Raw genomic sequence first — 15224 nt, forward strand, 5'->3', positions numbered from 1 at the left:
AAAAGTATGTGCTTAAGTTAAAACAAACAAATATGGCTCCTTAAGAATGACAAAGTCTTTTTCAGTGTTTCTGATCTTCACCAAAGTTCAGTCTGAATTTGAAGACTGGCTCTACATCAGTCTTTAAGAAATGATTAATGAACCAGTGTCCAGAATTTCTTCCATTTTCCTACATTTCCTGTTTTGTTGTTTATTAAATCTCCCTCTATATTTCGTCCTTTTATATGTGCTGAAAATTTTCAGTCCTTTTAAGCTGGATGCATTAAACTCTGAAGCAGTGAACAGATAAAGAACTTCTTGGAATAAAGTAGCAGCACTTAAAAGAAAGGAATAATTTATTTTATGATTCTTTCAATTGGGATGAAAATATGGGTATTTGATAAATGACATTTTTAACATTCCTCTTAGCAAAAAAAAATATTCATCCAAATAACAATGAGAAGAAAACATAATTTTTCAATTGGTATTTTAAGTTAGGGAAAACTAAATGCTTAATAACCCTACCTCACATCACTTCAGTTTATGTCAACGCAGGCAGAGTTCAACAAACCCTTTCTGTTTGCATATGGGTAGGGGTGACTCAGAGACCCAGATATTCTCTACCTGATGGCTTAGTCATTCCCTCTGGCCTTGGAGTTCTTTTTTTCCAGTCTTTTAGAAGCAGGGAGTGGCAGGTTGGAGTGAGGTTGGTAGGAGGACCATAATGGATATTTTCAGTGGCCAAGTCTTTAGAGGATATTTCACTCCTACTCCTACTTACATATAAGACTGAAATATAGTATTTTAAATAATAGAAGGAAACTAGTTTTTAAGAAAGCATTATCCTTTCTTAGAATAGCGTCTGTTTTTAACTGCTCACAAATTCTGTAACTCACCAACAGATGACTAACATCTGGGACTGACACTGGAGTTCAGTAAATATCATCGTAAAATTGTCTTAATAGGTTTTTATTGTTTTGAAATAAATAAGCCTTTTAGGAGGTGTTTGTAGGAGATAGATGTTCATAGTCTGATGAATAGATAGATGAATCATAGTCTATCAGTACTTTGCTGTTGTTACAATGAAAAGCCTTTGGTTGTTTTAGAGATAATAATGGGATGTTAGCTACTCTCTATAAAGAGGATGTTTTGAACCTTGGCATATGTCATTTGCTGTTTTCTGATGGTGGGAAGAAATTTGTGCTCATCATTTTGCGTGCAGTTGTGACTTGCATTTTCTAGGAGGTTTGCCAGGGTTATTCATATAGACTTGAGCATATATACCTATAAAGGCAAGTAGCCCGGATAGAATTTTAACCAGTTATTTTGGAGAGGAAACAGCCACATTAATCAGCTATTTGTGAGCTAGACTCCTGTAAGAGTCTCTTCCACCCCACTCCAACTATTTCTTCCCTAAGTAAATGATGATGAGAGTATCATTCTGAAATAACATGAGGCTGCAATTTGCATGAATTTGATACAGAAAGTCTCATAATCATCACATGGATCATAGTTCAATTTTGTATATGTGCTTTCCAGATTCCCTATGGAGATTGGGAAAATTATTTAAATTGTTAGAATATAGACATGGAATCTCATGTAATTCATATCCCCTATTTTAGGAAAGCATACAACAAAAATCAGAGGCAGGTGTACAGTCTATAAATATTTTTAGGTAGGAACTTGAATTTTTCATGATTGTAAATGGAAGAAAAAGCAAATAAGTTTAGGTTGAAAAATACATAAAATGGCTGGAAGATTCATTTTATTATATTTTTACTTTGTTTCAAATGTTGTAATAAAATTATTAGAGCTTTGCCACTGAACCAATCTGTCTCAGACTCATACTCATACTCATATTTAGTAGTAGTTCTGTAATTTGACTTAAATCAATTGCTAAAGAATTCTTGAGTCAATGGAAGACATCTCTCTCTCTCTTCCCCACACAGTCTCTCTCATTCCCCATGCCCACATCTCTTTCTTTCTCTGTTTTCTATACTGTCATTCTACTACTTTGCAGGGAAACTTCCCCAGTTTTTTTTTTCTTTCATAGCAAATATGAGAGAAGCTCTAGGCAAGTCTAGTTTAAAAACAGAAAAGATTTTCCCTGATTTCTGAGGGAGGATAGACAGTTTTTTAAACAGAAACAAGAAAGAGATTGGGGATTCGGCTGGATATGAAAATAGCTGTATTCATTAAGTAGAGCTATGAAAACAGCTGTAAATTTGGATAATAAGCGAGGAAAGATATTTGAATTTCATTAGGCTTTTTTTTTTCTCTAAGTTAGCAAATATCTCACCTTCTAAAATTACTTCGATTGTGACTCACCCACAATAAGCATGTAATTAAAATTGAAGAATGTTTACCAGGTGAGGGAAGTTGATGAAAGGATGTTGAAGAAAGGTTTGGAAAATGTGAAAAGAAGGGCAATTCAGGGAGCACTCTGTAATTTGGAAGATATTTTAGGAAAGGTAATGTGGGGGAGGATTGCAATCAAATAGATGTTCCTGGTTCAAGACTGGCCTGTAGAAGCTAAGTCACCAGCATCTTTTTGGTGGTGGGCGTGAATTAATTAATTAATGCAATCAATATTGACTTGAAATCTATTGTGCTTTGACTTCTGCACCTCTGTGAGAATAATTGATGGGAATGACGTTTCTGTACTTATAAAGTTTATACTCTAGAAAGAGATGTGGAAAGAATACATAAGATGAGTTCTGGTGAGAAGTGTAGAGTACTGTGAGCAGAACTGTGTGGGTATGTGTGATGTAGGGGAAGGGATTTCTGCCCCAGTCTGGGCACAGGCTCAGCAACATGTCCCTTGTTCTTATCTCCAGAGCCAGGTATACAAATAATTATGGCACAGCGTACTTTTCGCCCTTAGTGGCAATTTGTGACACTGCATTGAGAGCATAGCAGGAGTCCCTATTTCATTATAGATGTGTCAGGGAAGGCACACAAAAGACAAAGAAACCAAGTTCAGAAGGATTGGCATGATTGTGCAAACTGATGTATTTGGGGAGATATTCCATCATTTTTTGAATAAAAACTTAAAAGATAGGAAAGAACATTAAGTACTTCGGTGTTGCTGGATCCTAGTACAGGTGAAGGGATATTATAAAATGAGATACACAGGTAAAGAGAGGGGCTGATCAAGAACACATTTTGTCATGTGATAGAAACTCAATTTTTGTTAAATCAAATAGTTAATGGTGATATGATAATTGCTATAATTGAGAAATGGAAGATTATGGCTCTTAATAGTTTAAAACGAGGTACTTACATGTCTACAAAAAGTATAAATGTTTGAGAATGTAGAGTCGTCTTAGGGGCTGGGAAATCAATATGCTGAAGTCCAATGGACAATGGTAGAATATAATAGAAAAGAGCATCTGAAAAAGTAGATACTATGAAACTTTTGTTTCGATTATATGGATACGTGTTTGTATGCCTTGGGTGCAGATAAACAGTGGAAAATGCATTTCTTACTGTGGGTTGGAGATTAAAAAGCCTGAAAGTCACTGTGGTGGAAGCATCCAGTTTCTCAGGTGTGTTTACATGCTGAGGAGAGGAGCCTGGAGAAGCAGCAAGAAGACCAGGAACTGGACAGAATCGAGTCTCTTGCTCCTGAGCCTAAATACATCAGGGCCAAGTGGCAAGAGTGACAACGCTGATACTTTGCCTTTGGTCCTAGGGTGACAACAATCATAAACCCTCCAGTTACCTCCTTGGTGTTGTGATATAGATAAATTAAGAATGATGTTTAGCTCAAGGTAGGTATTTGCCCTTTGTAGATAGTTAGTCGATGGGTTAAATGTCCAGCTACAGAAACTTCTCTTTGGCCCTCTGGCAGGCTTGGAGATTTCTGGGATTCTTGGACTAGGTCTGTATTCTTTCTGGCTCTGCTTGGGGGAATGAGGGAATGGGTGGTTGTCGGTGCATGTTAGGAGGGACATTTGAATATTTTCAACTTCATCTATTTTGATTAAATCGTGGGAAAACAAATCTCCTGTGAAAGCTACCTTAACTTTTTTGTCTGTTAACCAGAAGTTTAATCCCAGGAATCAATTCTTCAAGCAGCATTTTAATAGAACACGGCAAGTGGCCTTCTGAGGTGGCCCTGGTATCTTCAACTGTAATAGAATGTGCTCTGTTCTTAGACACAGAAAGCACAATCAGGGAGCAGGGATCCCAGAACAGGGGCTTCAGGCAAGGCTTTTCAGGATGAGGGATGTGTGACTTTGATGTTAAACCCTAATTACAGGTTAGCCCGAAAAGGGGACCTACCGGATAGGGAAGTGAGAGGGGTATGAGTTTGAGAAAAATAACCAAGTTTGTACCATTAGCCTGAAATCTCACCACTCCCTTCACCACTCTGATAGTGAGACCTTTCAGAACTTCTTGAACTGGCTCTGTGCAAATTTTACTAATCCTGGGTATATGTAGTTCTTTTTGTCAAAAACACGCTAGGAATGGTAAGATGATTAGAGAGAGAGAGAGAGAGTGAGTGTGTGTGTGTGTGTGTGTATGCGTGCATGTATATATATAAGTGTGCGTGTGTGTGTGTGTGTGTGTGTGTGTGTGTGAAGTCCAGAAGACATGGGAAAGATTTGGGAAATGAATATGAATCTGAAAAGCTAAACAGGGCTGGATACTGAACAGCATTGTGAGATAGGAGGAATTGCTGAAGGATTTCAGGTAGGGTGACAGTATGTGTTATATTTTAGGATGGTTGCTCTGGACCTGGTGTGGTGGGTTATCCTGGAGAGGTCTGAGGTGAGGGCAGGGAGATTGGAACATGGAGACTAATAAAGTAAACAATTTTCCCCTAAGACTTAGGGAAATATTATATCAGTAAAATTTTATAATATTTAATAATTTTTCCTGAGGTCCTGAGCATCTATTGGGGCTCTGATAAAGATGTAAGGTTAGATTCTGGTTTTCTAAGATTGCCTATCCCTAGGTCTCACCTCTTAAATGACTGCTTCTCCTCAAGACAGCTTCTGAAACCAAAAGCTTTGTGGGTGACAACTCTGGGAATGCATTTCAGCGTTATCATCTCATGAGATCAGCACCCAAACATGAAGGCAAGTGCTACAGACTTGCCTCTAATGATGTAGATCGTTTTGCCATCAAATAAAGAATGTGTTGCGTCAAAGAACCAGGTTTCTTCCAACTCTAAAAGCCTATGCTTCTTCAGTTATTTCTATTTTGCTACAAACCGTAAAACAAGTTAGCGTACGAATCCAGGGAACGAAGAAGCTCCAAGAGCTGTTTGAAATGTGCCATGAAGGGGTTGGCATCCATGTTCTTAGAGCTACTTTAAGGGAGGTCTGTGGGATGATTGTCATCCTGTAAATACCCAGCTCAGTGCTGCCTGCTGCCTCCCCCTCATAGCAGATTTCCTGTCCTGCGTGACAGATCCGGTAGAACAGATAAAGTGCAACTTCACTATTTCGGGCCCCATTATAACATCACTGAAAATACAACACAAATTCAATTCTGTCTTCATAAACATATGGTCTATCTCCCGTGTAATATCATAGTGCATCTCTATTAAAACTTTCTGTGGTTGATATTCAAATGGAATTCTACTATAGTGTACTTTTATAGTTAATCTTTTGTGCTTCAAACGATTTAGAAATTTTTCACATAAGTAAAACCTGGTTCCAAAATATTCAATTGATGATTTATTATTGGAGCCTGTTGTCAGTTTTGTTAGTGTTTGACTACACATTGTGAAAAGGTTAATATTATTTGTCCAAGGTTTTTGATATTTGATGCCTTAAAAATATACTTTTCAAAACAGATATTTTATTTAATGAGGGGAAATATACTGTTCTTTGAATAGCCTTGACAGTGTTCCAGCTCATAAGAGTGTTGTAATGTGGAATGATTAATTCTTTGGACAACAGATTGAATATATATTTTATAGTGTACGTATAGGTATAGATAGTCCATTTATTTAAAAAAACATGTTCACGATTTTTAGTCATTCTTGAAAAAGTGTTGTGGAAATTAATTGGTAGTTTGACCTAGATTTTTCCTATTCCAGAAACATATATTTAAACATTCACATTAAAAAATTGGTGACGTTGCCTGGGTGCAGTAGCTCATGCCTGTAATTCCAGCACGTTGGGAGGCCAAGTCAGGTAGATTGCTTGAAGTTAGGAGTTCCAGACCAGCCTGGCCAACATGATGAAACCTGGTATCTACTAAAAATACAAAAAATGTCCAGCAATGGTGGCGGGTGCCTGTAATCCCAGCTGCTCAGGAGGCTCAGGCAGGAGAATTGCCTGAACATGGGAGGTGGAGGTTACAGTGAGCCAAGATCAAGCCACTGCATTCCAGCCTGGGCAACAGAATGACTCTGTCTCAAAAAAATAAAAAATAAAAATGGGTGAAGTTGCTTCAATATTCCGTTGTCAGTTGTAGAGCAACAACATTTTTTCTTTGTAAAAATCGTATAGGATAGGTAAATATTAATACTTTTAGAAAATTCCAAATGCCCATCAATGATAGACTAGACAAGGAAAATGTGGCACATATACACCATGGAATACTATGCAGCCATAAAAAATGATGAGTTCACGTCCTTTGTAGGGACATGGATGAATCTGTAAACCATCATTCTCAGCAAAACGACACAAGAACAGAAAATCAAACACCACATGTTCTCACTCATAGGCAGGTGTTGAACAATCAGAACACATGGACACAGGGAGGGGAACATCACACACAGGGGACAGCTAGGAGGGACTAGGGAAGGGACAGCAGGGGGTCAGGGGATTGGGGAGGGATAATATGGGGAGAGAAATGCCAGATGTGGGTGAGAGGGGGATGGAGGCAGCAAACCACCTTGCCATGTATGTACCTATGCAAAAATTTTGCATGATCTTCACATGTACCCCAGAACCTAAAGTACAATTTAAAAAAAAAAGAAAGTAAAAAAATAATAATAACATTTAAGTATATGGTCCTAATTGAATTAATTTTTGCTCCATAGAAGCAATTCAGATGATTCCTGTTTATTTCTAATTTCAGCCATAAATATCACTTAATTTGTGGTTAAAGTATTGTTCTTTAATGGAATTTTTCGCCCGTAGCTTTAAGACAGCCTCTGGCTTACAGTTTCTTTATTAATTTTATTTTCTTAAGGTCACATTACTCCTGGCCTTTTAGACTTTTTTCATGACCTGTGACTCTTGTTTCACGGGCAGAAGCTGTGTCCTCTTTCCTTTCTCTTCACCGCTCTGTGCAGCTCTGACCCTTTAGTCAGTTTTTCAGAAACCTTAACAATTCTGCCTTTGGAGTAGCGCTGTGCACTGGGGAGGACAAGATAAAAATTGATGTAAGCCAATTGATTATTTAGCTCTACCACTGCAAACTCCACATTTGTTTCCTGTTAACACCAAGAATAAAGTCCAGGTCTTTTCTAGGTCTTTTGAGACCTCCTGTCTCCTTCCCAGCTCTCCATTTCCATCTCTTCCCCTCCCTGCTTCCACTATGCCAGCCATATTGGCGCTCTTGTGGTTTCCCAAATATTGTGAGGATAATTTTTCTCCAAGTTTTATCAGCAAGATAAATTGCTGGGAGTTGAATTTCTGAGTTAAAAGATATGAAAATATCATGTTTTAATGGTTAATATAAAATTGCATCTGAAGGTGCCAACCTACCTTCAAAGCAGCTGTTTATAAAGAATATAAAGAAGGATAAAGAGTACCTGTTTCCCAAACCTGTAATGATGCTCTTTCAAGCTTTTTGATCTTGGCCACGTATTAACCATCTTTTTTTAAATATTAGTAGGACCTAGCTTTGAGTGGATTAATTATTTAAAAAATTCTGTGCAGTTCCACCTTTGCCATCATGATCCCAAGCACTGCTCTCTAGATGTGGTGCTGATTCTGGTGATTAGCAGGCCCTGAGTGTGGTTATGGGAATGTGTGGCTTAGATGAAAGGAAAGTTTGAGGTGTCAGATGTTCAGACACAAGGATGCTGAGATCAACAGGAATAATACCAGAAGATGGGGTAAGGAAGAGTGGGAGCCAGGTGCTGTAGGCATTGATGATCTCAGTGTCTTGACAGATGGGAGAGGGAGGAAAGATGCTGAAGGGAAGCTCCTTGAGCAGCTGTCTATATGGGTGTATTAACCATGTTTTTTTTTAAATTTTCTGAATTTTGTGATGTCTTGAGACCTTTATGCCTTGCTAAACCTGGAGAGACTGTCTCTCCAGAGCTAGCAGATTCCCAAAGGTAGCAAACAACTTGCCTGGGTGCACACTTTTCACTTGCAAACCAACAAATCCAAAGCCCACATCCTAGTCACAGCAGCCAGCTCCTTTATCTAACTCTCACACACTAAGCCAATACTTCTGCTGCCCTGTATCATCCCAGGGCTAGGTGTCAGACAACTAAGGATCAACTCTACAGCTCAGAGCCTGCTGAAAGTATTCAGATTGTCCAATCTTAACCTTGCTCACACTTGCCTACCCTGCTTTACCACTCACTCCTTCCTGCAGTACCACGGTATAGACCCTGGGGCCCGCTGTCCCCTTGCTACCTCCTTCACTCACCTAGGTGCTTCTGACGTGGCACCGAAAGAGAGGGCATAGCATGCCCCCACCTGTTGGGGACTGTGAGTAACCAGAGTTTCTAACTGTGAGTAATAGAACTTCTTTTAATGGCATTGACATCTTTGTGTTGTTACTCAGGCACCTCTATGAATCAAATTCCAAGAACATTTAAAACAGTGGGAGACTATCAGAGAATTGGGCAGGAAAATTAAATATTAATAGTCTATCATGCAGCTATATTTTTACACAGAAACGCACATTGACATTGAAAACTGATCTATGTAAAAGAGATGAAAAAAACCCAGGTTATTTAAGACAGTATGTACTTTGGTCCCAATTATAAAGAAAAACTTTCAATATACATAGTGTAAGACACAGAAACAAGTAGTATAGCATAAAATACTCAAAGTGCTAAAAGCAGAATTTGGGATAACTTCTTTTTGTTTGTTTGTATTTTAAAATTATTTTCTAAGTATTGTGAATTATTTTGTGTAATTCCAAGTCTTATTGTAAAGTGATGCCGTTGATGTATCTTTTACTCCTTTGGGCATTAGAACCTTGACTGTGATGGTGATGTAGGAGACATCAGTTCCAGACACACACATTAAACAGTGCCGTATGGGTGGGCCTTCAACATATTTCCACAACCAACATAGTTGTATTTTGGAAATGACGGAGTTTGTGCTCTAAACTGAGAATATGGTACATTTTATTGCATGCATACATAGATAACGCATGAAAAATCTGTAGTATATTTAGATGGCGATTTCTACTTCTTCCTCACTGAAACCTGATTGAAACCTTTGTTGTGAAGTCTATCTTCCTGACTTCTTTTCTCATGGATCACAGGATCCTGTTTTATGTGCCCCATGGCAGAATTTTTTTTCTGTTGCCTTTATTTTATCAAGTCCTAGAGTTTCTCAAGTATATTTGCTCAGCATTTTCTCTAAGCACAGTCATTCTGGAGGCTTTTCTTCCTTCTGTGCACTGCGCTCATAATGTTGAATGCCTTACATGGTAACCACTGATTTTGCTTTTATCTGTCTGTCGAATCAAATAGCTGTCTACTTGGGTGTGTAGTCCTACATGTGCCCTCTCTGCCAGAGACTTGCTCTCTATACTCAGTGCTCTGTATACCCAACTGAGGAATATTTTACACTCATTTTTATATGTATAGCATCGCTTATACTTGGGGCCTGTGCTAAAAGAACTTTGACACTGCCCAGTGTCAATAAACCACTACGTGTCTCCCAGATAGCAGTACCTCAGTATTGTTTGCTGAATAGCCAGGGGGTTGTTACATACTCATTGTTATCTATATATGTGGTATACACATTTTAGACAGAGGAGTTGGGGGCATGTCTTTCTTTAATGTTAAGGAGAATTTTAAGTGGTTTTGTTCTATACAGTTACAAGAAATTCTAACTCTCAGTATACAAAAACAGATTTAATAAACTGGAATAATATTTGCAACACAAAGTTTAGAGCACCCAAATGTCTTCCTCTTATCATGACGTATACTCTTTAAAGCAAAAAAAAGTAAATAGTTACAATCTGAAAATCTGAAGTGACATTAAGTTATTTTCTAAAGGACCAAACCACTTGCTCCTGCACCCCACCGTGTTACTGAAGCATGACTCGCCCTGGCTTTCATGGTTATTAGTATTGTCATCTCTCTATGAAAGTAACAGTTCTACGTGATTTGTGACTTTTTGGACTTACGGTTTATTCCACTGAGAATAGATTTGTTTTATATTCCTTAAATTATTATATGAAGACAATTCACATACTTTAAAATCCCTGTAATTTCCATATATTTTAGCAGACTAAATATTTAAGGGTATATATTTTTTGATTGTGAAACAGTTCAGTGGTTTTAGATGCATATGTTTTGTCTTTCTTTCAAATCCAGCTCCCATAGTGATGATAATTTAGTTCGTTCCAATAAAATATTTTAAGGTCTTTTTATTGAAGCAGAAATTAGAATAATTATCATTATTTATAAATACTGCTTAACATAAAAAGAACTCCAAAGAAATTATGATCATTCTGTAAAATTGAAAGTAAGAAACACTTAAAATGCATGAATATAATATAAAATATTCCTTGGTAAAAATTATGTGCATAAAAGACTTGTATTTTGGAACAGAACTTGGAATATTCAGTTTGTCTAAATAAACCCCAAACCAGAAAATTTTAATGAAAGAAAATATCCTCTAAAGTAACAGTAAATATATTTCTTAAATATGTTTCTTCCCTTTATTAACAAATAGCTAATAAGGAGCCATCCTATTTTTAGTGCAATACTTCTCGATTGCCATTTACGTATTCTAGTAAATCTACCAGACCTTCAGTTGCCATGGTGGTAGGTATAATGAGAAAAACAATTCACATGGCCCAACGCCCAGGTTATGTTATAGGTTCTTATACTGACTATGAGTAGTATTTCTCAGTAGGATCGCTGTTGGTATTTTGAGAGAGAATATCATTGTTATGTGGGATTTTAACATTGCACTACATTAAACAACGCTGGCCTTTTAATCACTTCACAATGACTGGGACATCCAAAATGGCCCCTGGAAAATATTTTGTAAGTAATACATCCCTTGCCTGAAATCCATTGATATAGAATAGGGACCAGCAACATTTTTCTGTGGAGGTGGATAATAAATACTTCATATGTGTGGGCTATACAGTCTCTGTCTCGGTTACTCAACTTGGCTATTGTGGTGAAAAGGCAACTCGCATATAGATGACATGAGAAAGAGTAGCTGTGTTCCAATACAGACTTTATTTACAAAAGCATGTGCTGGGCAGATTTGCACTGTAGGCTGTAGTTTGCCAGTCCCTTCGTAAGTACCACAAGTCTACCAATCTGAACACAAAGAATACTATTTGGTAGTATTATGATAATTAGGGAGTTTTGGGCTGCAAATAATATGAAATCATATCTGCTGTTTCTAAAGATAGAGTGGTTTCAGTCTTGGCTAATTTAATGTGTGATTGTCATAAGAGACCTAAGTGCTTTCCATCCTCTACTCTGTTATCCTCAGTTGTTGTCATTATCTTCCCTCATAGTCACAGATAGATGCAACAGTGTCATGCCTCGCTGCAGCAGAGCACAGGGGAGAAGGACATGTCCATATATTCCAGGAAAACCTTGCCCAGAAGTCTCCAGCTGAGTTGCTATCAGATCTTGTTTGGCTGCATCTCCAAACCTGAACTAAGAAATGGAAAAAGGAAATGATCCCACATATTTTACATAGGATATTTTCGATTCCCTTCCTTAGCCTGGAGAGAGAGATTCAGCCTTAACCCATACCTGTAGATGACCAATATTTGAATGAGTCATGATTACATGGGTAAGAAAGAGCAGGAGGCTTTGAGAGGTGAGTGAAGAAAGGTCTGTGAGATGCAGTGTTTTCCATGTTAACTAAATTGCACTGAAACATAATTCTGTCCTAGATGGCATTTGAGTCTATTTGTTTCCCTCTGTTTCCCAACTAGTCAAAAGGATGTTTCATTCTACCTATCTTTGGCCAGAGGAGAGGGAGGAGTGTAGACCAACATTCCACCCACTGATGACAGGTCATCTGCCTCAATTATTGAAGAACCATCGCAGAGCCTTTGCTCTCCTGCTGAGAGGTCAGTAAAACCAGTATATGAATGACAGATGGTGTTTGAACTTGGTTAACAGGTTAACAAACGTCACTTAGCAGTCCTTAAGGAACCTCTCAAACATGCCCCTGCTAATCACACATAGTTAGTATAGACTCTGGTTTATATTAAAAGTGTTGAAAATAATCTGCTGAAAAGCATTTTCACTGAAATGGTATAATTATTTTGGTGCTAAGCAAATACAGGAGACCCATGGATTCTTTTAAGCGCATAAATTTGCTGCCCTATAATTTTAGATGAAGCAGGTGATTTGTCAAGAGAATAATTTGGTGGCTGGGAGGTACAGATATAACTAGAAGCTGGTTTTCCCACTTTGTTTTGCTGTTTCCTGAATTATATCATGGCATTCCTGCAGCAAAATGCCTGCAAGAGACCTTATGCTTATCAGTAGGGATGGCTCTGACTCAATCCTGTTTTTTCTCCTGGAGCTGTTCCTGAATGTTGAGCTCTTTAAGCTATCAGTTTTGGGGTTGAACAAATACCTTGAGATGTAGCTCTACTTATTGTAGTGACTTTTGGAGACTGATACTCTACTATTTTGTGGATAGGTTTGTTCAGGAGACCTTGTTTGGCATCTCCCTCATATAATTCATTCAGTTTGGAAGGGGCTGCTCCTTTAATGCCAATCATTTACTTATGTGTTTATTTTAAAACATAAAATTTACTGTTCCATCCTCAAGGATCTCAATATTCTAGTGTGAAAGAGAATGAGCTGAACAATTAAAATAGAGTAAGTTGTATGGCACAATCGAGGGAAGCATGGTGTCCTCTAAGACCAAAGGTGGCACTGAACAGGTCAAAAAGTGACTCCTGAGTTGAGTCTCAAAATATAACCAAAATAAGTCAAGTAAAGAAAATAAGGATAAAACTGGCCTATGGAAGGAATGACACAAGGAAAGGCTTAGAAGGAATGACACAAGAAAAGTATTTGAGAAATTGGAGAATATGGAATGTTTGGAGAACAGCTAGCAGTTCACTGGGTCTGGAGTTCATGAAGACTTAAGATGCACGATTGGCAAATGCTGAGTAATGGGACTGTACTTGGGGACAGTTAATATAATTAGAACTTTATTCTTAGGCAGTGGGAGTCATCAGAGGCTATTCAACGGGACAGTGACATTATGTCATTCATGTTTGTGAAAACCGTTATGGCTGTGGGATAAAGAATGGATTAGAGGGGGTAAGACTGAAGTCAACAAGACCAATCAAGAGTCTGTTTCAATAATCTAATAAAGAAATGCCAAAAGCCTTGATTAAGGCAGAGGTGGTGGAGAGAGAAAGAAGAGATGGTTGTGAAACAGGTGCTGATAGAATTTATCAGACTTGAACTTTTTATTGTAGGAGGTAAGAGAAAGGAAAAGAATTAAAAATGACTCCTGCATTTCTGACAGGGCTTGATACATGATAGTTCTATTCATTGATATAGGACTATAGGAGTGGGGCCAATGTTGTAGAAAGATGAGTTCACTTTTAAGCCTGTTCATCTTGAAGTGCTTGGAATCCTAGTAAATCATTGTGCATAGGAGGCTGGAACCCAGGAAGGAGCTCTGAGCTAAAGAAGTAGATGTGGGAGTTTTCAGCCTAAAGTAAGACATTGACATGAATGAGACCACAAAAGCACTAGAGCAGAGAGAAATGAGATATAGTGATGGAGTTCAAAGCAGAAACATGAAGGGCATGGGTCTAGAAGAGGGTACAAAGAGGACTAAGAAGAAGATGTTGAGAGGGTACAAGAAGATCAGGAAAGTGTGGTGGTATTGAAACAAAAGAAACAACAATATTGCCAAATATTTCTGTGTTATCAAATAAGATAAGATTTTAAAAGAGGCCCCTGGGTATTTTGAGATGATATATTTATTGATTTTTTTATTTAGATAAGGATTGTGTGATCATTATATAAGTAGAATATGTGTACATATATATATATATATATATATATATATAGAGAGAGAGAGAGAGAGAGAGAGTGGTGAAAAATATATATAATTTTTTATAATTTAAGAATCACCCTAAACCCACTGCCCAGCATAACTACTGTTAAAATTTTGATGTATATCTTTCCAGACTTTTTTCTCTATGCAAATGTATTCTTTATATCCAGATATATGTCTATATATAACAAAATGAGTTCATACCATAAAAATATTGGATGCTGCATAAATTTGCTTGTCATTCTTGCCCGAGACCATGATAATCTTCTCCACATCTTTCTAATTTTAGTATATAAGCTGGGAAATCACATGATGTCCATTGAATTAAGTAACTAGACGATCATTTATAATTTTACAAGGCTAATTTCAGTGGAATGGCAAGGGCAGAAGCCAGATTGTTGTGGGATGAGGAATGAGTAGGTAGCGAGGAAGCGGAACAGGCATTATAGACTATCCTTTCAAGAAGCTAGGCTGTGAAGGAGAAGGGAAGTATAGAATGTCAAGTGAGGAGTAGGATGGTGAAGGATCTTTTTTTTAAAAAAACAATTTGTATTTTAGTTTTTTAATTAGACAGTACTTTCCACTGCCTGGGAAGAGCCAGAAAAGGGGGGAAATTGAGGATACAGAGGAGTACAAATGATGAAGTGAGGCCTCAGTCAGGAGTCAGGGAATGATGGAATACAGGAAAGAAGACCCAAGCCCCATATTTTAGTGAGGCAATTGGGAAGGAGTTAAGGCTATAAATAGATGGTGATACATTTGTAGATGTGTCATCTGAGGGGATTCTGGTCATCTTAGAATGACTATGGCTGATGTATGAATGTATTGAGCTATTTGATGGTTTTTGAACTTGTAGGAAACAAAGACCTTCTAAACTGGATTAGTCCATTATCTGTTCACTTTTATCTTGAGAATAGTATCAAGAGATGCATGTTAGAAAGGTCTTCTCTGACAAACTGAAAGGTCAGAAGTGGTCCCTAATGACTTCAGCTACCTTAAATAATACATTAGGGATTTATTATCCACATATTTCTGTGAAGTTTCTTAAAGCTGTGTGTTTTC

General features: G+C 37.7%; 1 protein-coding gene and 1 non-coding gene across 5 annotated transcripts in view; one reads left to right on the forward strand and one right to left on the reverse strand.

Annotated features, from left to right (window-relative positions):
• Positions 1–15224, forward strand: part of CTNNA2 (catenin alpha 2) — a 1139443-nt gene that overhangs the window by 116072 nt on the left and 1008147 nt on the right. The window lies entirely within an intron of this gene.
• LOC119472431 lies at positions 14370–14471 on the reverse strand. Its single transcript, XR_005201581.1, has one exon. It is a non-coding gene; the product is annotated as a U6 spliceosomal RNA (small nuclear RNA).

Source organism: Cebus imitator, unplaced genomic scaffold, assembly GCF_001604975.1.
Source record: "Cebus imitator isolate Cc_AM_T3 unplaced genomic scaffold, Cebus_imitator-1.0 Scaffold100, whole genome shotgun sequence".
Classification (NCBI taxonomy): Eukaryota; Metazoa; Chordata; class Mammalia; order Primates; family Cebidae; genus Cebus; species Cebus imitator.